The sequence below is a fragment of the Daktulosphaira vitifoliae genome, unplaced genomic scaffold (assembly GCF_025091365.1).
Source record: "Daktulosphaira vitifoliae isolate Bord-2020 unplaced genomic scaffold, ASM2509136v1 Scaffold_5, whole genome shotgun sequence".
In the NCBI taxonomy this organism is placed as follows: Eukaryota; Metazoa; Arthropoda; class Insecta; order Hemiptera; family Phylloxeridae; genus Daktulosphaira; species Daktulosphaira vitifoliae.
Window position 1 is genome coordinate 13,864,189 of NW_026099576.1, and position 10,365 is coordinate 13,874,553.

Genomic DNA, 10,365 nt, shown 5'->3' on the forward strand with positions numbered 1-10,365 from the left:
ATACTACCATCAAATTTTAAGTTCATATTCGCATACAGTAACGTATTTATAACGTATGAGAATGGTTGGGCGCAGTAACAACGGGTTGCGGGTTGTTCACGTTTTGAATTAATGACGCAGCAGCACTAATATCACGAAACATGTTTTCCATTTCGACGGTCACCAGCGAATCGATACTATCGAACTTTTTTTTTTTTAATTTGCTAACCGTAACACAGCAAGCAAATTAAACTCAGTCAAAATGAAAATTGAGAATAATTCTCTGTTATTTTATATGTTACATTATAGTATAACATAATTATTGTGCTTATCTAAATGCTATTATGTATACATCTATTTTTAATACATCAGTTGAACCTACAATAGCCTATTGCAGGTTCAAATGATTTACTCTATTGTCAATAAGACATACTTTNCCTACAATAGCCTATTGCAGGTTCAAATGATTTACTCTATTGTCAATAAGACATACTTTACAGGTTTTTACACGTGTACTAATATTTATTTTTTTCACTGATTAGTCTCCAATAATTAATTTTATTTACCTCTAACAAAAAATATCGAAAATAATAAATGAGTTCTCTTAATTTAAGAGTACTCAATATTTGACTCAAATTACCCTCTTGGTAATTATTTAGGTGGAACCTTTTGCTCTTAGTTAAAATAAAAACATTATTATTATTTTTTAATTGTATTCTTAGTATTTGAAATATTTTTGTAAAGTAATTGAGTATTACTCAAATACTTTTGTATGAAAAGTATTCAAATAGTATTTTAAATACATTTTTTTTTAAATATTTGAATATTATTTAAAATACTTTTTAGAAGTATTTTTTACAACTATGGTACTAGTATATAAGCAAAGTTAATTCTGAACCTAGCTCTACGATAAAATCATGCAGTTTAATTTCGAAAATCTATTATAGTTGTATTTACTTGACATTTGGTTGAATATGATTAAACAGGGATAGGTGTTTGCTGTAGCGGAATACTGCGCGCCAGTTTGGATCAACAGTAAGCATATATCGAAAATTGATGTCTAACTAAATAATGAGAACCATATCAAGAACATTGAAAATAACTCCCTTCCTGTGGCTTCCTGTAATGGCTAATGTAAGGCCTCCATTCCTTAGACGAGAAGAGGCATTAAGAAGAGAGTGGTAAAAATACTTAAAGTCTCCTGGTCTGCCGATTTATGAGGACATTATAAATTTACCAAGTATGAGACTGAAATCACATAATTCCAGTTGGAAGATTATGGATGATGCCAGTTGTGGTGTAGTGGATCGATGGAAGGAAGCATGGTCATTGGCGGATATCCGGGGGGGGGCTTGAGGGATAAGCCCCCCAAAAATTTTGGCAAATTTTAAAAACACTGTACAGGGTGATTTTTTTATCATAACCCACTCAATTACTTACATAATAATAATTTAAAAAATTTTTTTTTATTACTATCTTTAGTTACACATTATTCTTGAATTATTAACTATGTAATACTTTTTAAGTTCATCCCTTATGCTTTGGAAGGGGGTCAACTTTGTTTTTTTAAATGGTAACACATATTTTTAATTTAATAAAATGTTTGAGTATTNTATTATAATATACAATATATAATGTACATATATATTGTATAATTTTAAATGTAGAAATATTATGTAAGACATCAGTGAGATCATTCTGTATATTATAATATATAAATAATACATATTATATAGTTCAGAACTCATTATTATTATACGTTGATACATGGCACTGTTGATTTCCAATATCCCATTAATTTATTGTTACTGATAAAGACAACCGTTCGTTGGAACATTCAGTTTTCTTATTTTGTACAAAAATAAATATTAATGATTGGGAAAAACCAAAACTGTTAATTTCCCGGTAATTGTGTTATGAATGCGCGCATTAGTTGATTATGTTTTGTTTGTAAAGTTCATACGTTATACCTATTACAGTATTACACATGAATACTGATTAATTTACAAACGTCAATAACACTGTTTTGTTTATTTGAAGGGTCGGCGGGAATAACGTGCTATGTAACAATTTGTAAATTGTTCAGTATCAAGTAAAAACAAAATTACTTATTTTATTTCGTTTAAATATTATTTGGACTGCACCTAGCATGTTCTTCCAACTTTAAACATAATCAAATATCTAATTCTATAAATATATTGAGATAGACTCATAGCACGTTATTCCGCAAAAAAATGAAATGGGAAAAAGTGTTACATAGCACGTTATTCCTGCCGACCCTTCATTTATTTAACTGTTGAATAATGTCAATTTTCTTTTATTCAACATGTTTAGCATTTTTAATAAAAAAAATAAAAGGGTTAATAATACAATATGTATTAATGTAAATGAAACACAACAAGATTTGGGTCAGGTAAGTAGTGTAGTCACAGTCGATGTAGAAACATCTGCCTCTGGCTTCATTGATGTGGTCAATATCAATAACTTGGCCGATTTAGGAGACCTAAATTCAGGCCCTGTTCAGCCCAGAGTTAAGGTAATTAAAATTAAAAAAATAGTGTTTATTTTTGATTCTTATCTAATTACCTAATTTTGTATTTGAATAAATAATAATTTACAATTTACTCTGCTTGCTATATAATATTTAATAAATAAAATAAAATAGGCATAAGTACAGAAAAATGAAATAAATACCTAATTTTTAAAAATTTCAAAAATAGTTTCCTTTTACCAAGTTTGGAGCGCAGAACCAGAGTTTCAATGAATCATATTATACAAAATATGAATGGATCGAATCCAGTATTTCTAAAGGCTCAATATTCTGTTACGCATGCCACATTTTTTGAAATAGGTTCATTAGAACCTTCATTCACATCAATAGGATTTAAAAATTGGAAAAAAGTACCCATTTTATAAAATATTACTGTTTAGCCATATTATCATGATTGTTATAATAAATCTCATTAATTTATTAGTTGAGTGGATCTAGAGGTGCAAAAGACAAAAAATTAACGAAGCTTGAAGCACATAATGGGACTGAAGTTCATTTAACATTTATGGTTAGATGGGCTGAACATAAGTCTAAAAACATACATATTAGTGTTCATTCACAATTGATATAAAATCATAAACTGGTGGTTGAGTCTAATAGGAAATATGTTAAAATGTTAATAGACATAGTTATAAATATAGCTTTTCAAGGACTAGCATATAGAGGTCATGATGAAAAAAAGACATCTTTAAATCAAGGTATCTATGTCTATAATATTTATCTTAAAATAATATAATTTGAGGTTTGATATTTTTCCTTATAGGTACAAATTTAAATTGTTTACATATAATATTATAAATCTGTACAAAATTATTTATTCCTGAATAAAAGTTATGTGCAAAAATGTTTGTTTTAGAGAATTTCATTGAAACTTATATTTTGTTTTCCAAACATGTACCTGAATTTGCAGAAAACTTAAAAAAACTATTAATCATAATAGTCATTCAATACAAGAGCAATTTATTAGTTTTAGTGCTAATAGTATTAGAGACACAATTATACATGAAATAGGAGATGGTGTGTTTGGTGTAATGTGTGATTACGGTTAGTACCTATAAACCTATTATTAATTAAAAACTTAAAATTATGATATTGATAAATAATAATTGTTTTGAAAATGTGTATATTGAATATATTTTTAGTTGTTACAAGGAAGAACAAATGGCTTTATGTGTTAGATACACCAAAGATTTAAATGTCCATGAAAGATTTTTAGGATTTGTAGATTGTTTAGTTAAGCAAGATGCCAAAGCCCTGAGTCAACATACTTTTGATCATTTCAAAGCTTATAATTTAAGTAACAAAGCACAAATTAATGGTCAATCGTATGATGGAGCAAGTGTTATGGCTGGGAAATTTAATGGTGTTCAAGCAAAAATTCAAAACAAATATCCATGTGCAATTTATACTCATTGTATGGCACACCGTATTAATCTCGTTGTTGTTGACATGTATAAATTTGTAAAAGTAAGTTTAAAAAAATGATGTACCAATGTTTAAATTTTAATTCATGTTTAACATATTTTATTTAATGAAACTAGATGTATCTTTAATACTTTAGAAAGTATTTATAATCATTTTTCCTATCCTACAAAAAATCAACAACTCATTGTTATGCAAAAAAATTAGGACTGAAAATTAAAACGATTGGAAGAATAAGTGATATAAGGTGGAATTGTAGATATAAAAATTGTGTTGCTGTCTTAGACTGTTACCAAGCAATTATTCATGTCTTACAAGAAGAAATTGATGATGACAATGACAAAGATGTAAATGAAGCTTTAGGTAATATGTATTAATTGTTGTAATACACATTTTTTAATAATTTTTAATGTATTTAAAAATCGTTACATACACCTTTTATTTCAACAGGAATACTTATTAATTTACAAAAAGCCTCTTTTATTGTTCATTTGTTTGTCATACGCCAAGTACTAAGTATCATTAACGTTATGATTAACATGATGCACGACAAAACTGCCACATTAGGTAAAGCAGTAACGATAATTAATAGTATTATAACAAGTTTCAAAAGTTCACGTATTCCAGAATCTTTTAGTGAGATTTGGCAATCTATACAAAAATTTGCAGTTGATAATAATATTACAATTGATATTCCATATGAAGCACGAGGTTTGTAATCTATTTTGTATTTTAATTAAGTATTCATTTTGTATAATTTTTAATGTTTTTGTAAAAATAATCATTTATATTCTAAGAGAAAGAGAAAAGAGCCGACTCGTCTTAATGATTACATGTTAACTACCTCAACAAGTGCAACATCTGAACCAGTTGAGTCAACTATATCTGTTTATGACTATTATAGGATTAATATTTATTATAAAATATTAGACTCCATTACAATAAATTAAAAAAAAAGATTTTCTCCAGAAAGTTTAACTTTGGCTGTTTCTGTAGACAAATTCATGCAACTTCAATATTTATTTATTTATTGAAAAATTTAAACGAGCTAGGCCCAATATATACAAGGAAGACGACTATCAGTTTGTAGAGTAAAGTTTACATGTGCTGTCTGACTTAAATTACAATAATATACATTACAATATAATAAAGTAAAATATAAATTGGTAAAACAAAATAAAATTACAATACGTACAATAATTATTAACTAATAATTACTTTGTTATTAAGATATACATTAAAAGTGAATATATTGTTATAAATAAACAAATCGACGTTAAATTTGTTTACATGGCACATTAACCCAGGAATGGGGGAATTTTTAGTGTAGTTAGTACGATGGAATGGCGCGTAGAATGTATATAAGTTCTTGGTACGAAAAGTGGGTACTAGAAAATTTAATTTAATCAGTATCTCAGGACAATTTATGATGCCATTTAATAACTTAAAAGTGAAACAAAGATCGAGTCTGATTCTCCTTGATTGTAAAGTTTCTAAATTGGTTAGTGTTAGTAATGGTAAATAAGATGTGTGTCGTTGGCGATGGATACCGCATTTAAATGCAACAAACCATAGGAAGCGATTTTGAATCGCTTCAATATCATCATTGAGACCGGACATGTAGGGAGACCAAACGACTGAGTTATAGTCCAGTATAAAACGAACAAATAAACAATAGAGAGATTTTATAACAATAGGATTGTTGAAATCGGAACAAGTTCTACCTACAAAACCTAACATAGAAGATGATTTGTTAAAAGCCATGTTATTCATCAATAATTATATTTTTGAATAAGGGAGATCATTTTTTAACAATAATATTTTCAAAGATTTTTGGAATGATGGACATGATGAAATTGGAATGATTGGAATGATTGGAATGATGGATATCGGACCGTAATTTGTTATTAAACAATTATCACCTCCTTTAAAGACCGGGATAACATAACTCAATTTCCAGCGAATGGGAAAAATTCCAGATTTAAAAGACAAATTAAATAAATATAATAGTGGAACTGCAAAAACGAATTTACATTCTTTAAAAAATAAATTGGAAATATTATCTGGACCAGAACTCGTATAATTACTAAGATGGTCTATTTCGTACAGAATATCTGTTAGAGATAAAGTTCACGAATTAAAGTTAAGTAAGGACAAATCGTTAGTAATTAAATTATTAGATGTAGTAGTGGGTGAGTTGAAGACACTAGAAAAGTATTTGGAAAAGCAATTTGAAATTTCATCACCACCTGAGAATTTATTATTATTATAAAACATGACGGCTGGAAGGGATGCATTAGACCGTTTATTGTTGACAAACTTCCAGAAATATTTTGGATTATTTGATACTGAGTTTTGTGCTTTTTGAATGTAGCTAGCGTAATCAATTTTATTTTGAATTTTACATTGTGCACGTAAATTAGAAAATATATTGTAATTATAACTGTTAGGGAACTGCTTAAATGTTTTATGAGCTATCTTTTTTGAGAATATTAAATTTTTTAATGCAGAACTAAACCATAACGGATAATTAGAAGAAAATTTAAATATTTTTGGGCAAGTAGAGTCTATAATTTCGTAGATAATTGAGTAAAAACTATCAACTGCATTTTTTATACATAAATGNTCTATAATTTCGTAGATAATTGAGTAAAAACTATCATCTGCATTATTTATACATAAATTATTAAAAGTGCCATTCCAATCGACTGTAGCTATACGTGTTCTAATATAATTATAGTCGCAGTTCCTAAAATCGTACATTTGTTCTTTATAATCAATGTATTCGATTGATACAACAGGGAAACTTATATCTAAGGCTGAATGGTAGTTATAATCTAGAGGTACAAATGAGTAAATGGCAGATGAAACATTAATATTATTTACATTAGAAAATACGAGATCGAGTAGAGAACCTACTCGATTACAAATTAAATTATACTGCATTAAGTTAGAACGAGATAAACAAGACAAAATGTTTGAATTAGTAGTGCTAATATTAAATAATTGCGACTTGATTTAATTATCAACAAGTTTCCAATTAATTTCGGAATGATTATAATCACCTAGTGTTAAAAATATAGAGCTATAATGATCGCACAAAACAGCATCAATAGAGTCAATATGCAAATTATAAACATGTAAATCAGAATTTGGAGGTATATATACAGCGCATACAACTAGTGAATAAAGCTTAAAACTAATTTTTACGAACAATTGTTCAACTGGAGTATTTTGTTGATAGATTCAATGACTCATAAACCGTTTATTAATTGCTATCAGTACACCACCACCTCGTATACCTTCTCCGTGTATATCACAACGATCACATCGGTAGATTGAGTATTTGTTACTGAGTCTAAGCTTAGCGTTATTAATAGAAGTAGATAACCAGGTTTCCGTTAGTACAATAATGTCATAATCGAAAAGCGCAGAGTTCTTATGAATTATATATAGTTTCGTATTAATGCCTTGGACGTTTTGGTTGTATATTGATAAAAGTTTCAGTGCTGTGCACTGCTTTGTTAGTTTTTTGAAATAGTAGGGATATTGTTTAAATATTTTATGATAAGATAATTTTCACCATTGTTTCGTCTAGTCTTTAGTTCGGAAAAAACCGACTTAAAGTAATTTTGTTGTATCGGAGTTCGATCTGTTGAAATACGAACTGACGCAAATTTAGTGTCATTCAGTAATTTACGTTTGACTTTTAGAATTTCAAAGACTTCGCCATGTGTCGGCAGAACAATTCATAACGGACGGAATTTTTTTAAAGGGTTTGCCCAGATGATACATAGAAACCGGATGAATTTTTAAGCCAATAATATTAAATAAGTCAGTAAGAAAAGAGTAGGTATCTTTACATTTATCAACAGGTACAGTGGGCGAAAATTCGGGAACATTGAATAAAATAATATTACGGGCTCTCGACTGTCGGTCCATAAATTCGGAAAACAATTTTTCCTGGGAAATATTATTTGATTGGCCAGATTCAAAACCCGAGAGTTTTGATTCTAATTGTTGGACCTTATCTTTAAGTGAATTATTTACATTAATTACTTCTGTTAGCTGTTGGGATAGATTATTGATTAATGTATCAAATTTTGTTTCATGTGACTTAATAAAGTCACGACATGAATTTACTGATGAAATAATTTTATTTTGTGTGTTTTTTAATTCTGTTACCATATCCATGAGGTTATTTATTTTAGCGGCTAAGTTACCATTTGTAGTAGAGGCAGGTGTTGACTTCGGAGATGACATTGTTTCGTATGTAATTAGATTACAGATAAGAAAGCAAACAAAACGATAACAATCGTACTCTGCAATGGTCAATACACAAATATGAAGGAAGTTTAATATTTATTGATCATAATAAGGTAATATTTATAATACATCAAATATTTATTTATACAACGTATATTGATATTTGTTTTTTATTGTATAATGTAAAAATATATATTTTTTGAAATAGACTGTATTGAGCAGTGTTTCCCAACCGGTGGTCCGCGAGCCAGTCATAGGGGGTCCGCGGTCTCATAGATTTTTTCTTCGATTTTTATTAGAAATTAATATTTTTTTTTAAATAGTGAAAAACAATAACGGCTTATTGAGGAACCGTATAATATTATACGGTTCCGTATAATAGTATTTTTCATAAGTGTGTAGGTATCAGATTTAAAAATAATATTATCGCGACCGATAATAATTATGTCAATTACAAACATCGTTGCTTATATATTTATAGTATAAATTTTATACTTTATGAGTACTCATTGATATTGAATTATGGATATTGATTCAGTATGCGATCGTTATTCATTTGATTACCGCGCAGTATGTTTTTAAATAAAATAAAAATTTATACTATAAAGAAATGCAGTCACAAAAATCACATTAAGTAAATTATTTTGTATGGTAAAGTATAATTATATATTAGTTAAATACAGTAATAAAATGTAAAGTAATAAAAATTAACATTTTTTGATAAATTTTGTGTATTCTTGTTAATGAGCAAAAAAAGGTTTTCCTAGTTTTCGTAAAATTGAGGGGGTCCGCGACCTATAAAATATTGCCGAAGTGGTCCGTGGTGGTAAAAACGTTGGGAAATACTGGTATAGAGTAACGCAATATCAAAAATAAGTTTTAATTATATATTTTAGGACTTATTGGGTATCAATAAACAAAACCTAAAAGCAGAAATGATTGTTGTGAAAAATTGCTTCAATAAAGACAGTGATTTGAGTATTGCAGATTTAAAAACTGCTATAAAAAATGAAATATTTCAAAATATATATAAAATGCTACAAATAGCACTAACTTTACCAGTTAGCTCTGCAACATGTGAGCGTAGTTTTTCAACTATGCGAAGAATAAAAACTTGGGTGAGAACTTCCATGCTTCAAGATCGCTTCTCTAATTTATCAATTCTTCACATAGAAAAAGTATTAAAATAACTTAAGTATTAAGTATTAATAATAAGTATTATTGTAATAATATTTACATACTAAAAGTATTGAAAGTGAAACGATTTTAAATAAATTTGCAGAATTTTTTACAGAAACGTAAACTCGGTATGGGTTTTAAACGAGTCGTACATGCGGCCAAACTCGATAAAAATGCTCAACAAATGGATTTACTGAGTGTGGTAAAACAATTGTTTAAGGCGGCACGACGTGTGGTGAGAAAGAAAAAAATTCAACTGCCCCGTACCATAAACGTTCCGAAAACAAAAGGCGGTGTACTACTGCTTATACCTATATTTGCCGGACTGTCGGCGTTGGGAGCTTTAGCCGGCGGTGCTGCAAATGTGGTCAAGATGGCTACCGAACTTAGGCGTTAAGGCAATACAGCGATAAGCATGGGTAAAGGATTTTACCTGCAACCTTACAAATCGGGGTCTGGTTTCAAATTGACGACGACGAGTACGAAAAAGACAACTCAAAAAAATCTGACGAAAAAAACAAAAAACTAATTTCCAAGCTACCCGATCGTACCTTGTACGATGTTGAAATTTCAAATTTCGGTAGTCGAGCGTTCGACCATAAAGTGTTTCGTGGCGTGTTTTGTCGTGACACATTATCTAAGTCGTGACCAAATACGACCGAAATGGCTGTAGTGAACTTGGATCTTTCCACTATCCCTGGCACGCATTGGGTAGCTTATAGTAAACGCGGTAAACGTGTTACGTATTTTGACAGTTTTGGTAATTTACAACCACCGTTTGAACTGCAACGATACTTTAAAAGATGTACAATCATGCACAACTATAGTAGAAGTCAAAACTTCGACGAGGTAAATTGTGGTCACTTGTGTTTGGAATTTTTAATTGAACAACAACAACATGACAACAACGGTAACGTTAACCGGCGTGGGATCTGAATTGCAATGCACATTCAATCCACCCATCGATG

General features: G+C 29.2%; 1 pseudogene; it reads left to right on the forward strand.

The window, feature by feature from the left end:
* The first annotated feature begins 1,104 nt into the window (after nucleotides 1-1,104).
* Nucleotides 1,105-9,794, forward strand: LOC126908196 (uncharacterized; annotated as a pseudogene).
* The last annotated feature ends 571 nt before the right edge of the window (nucleotides 9,795-10,365 follow it).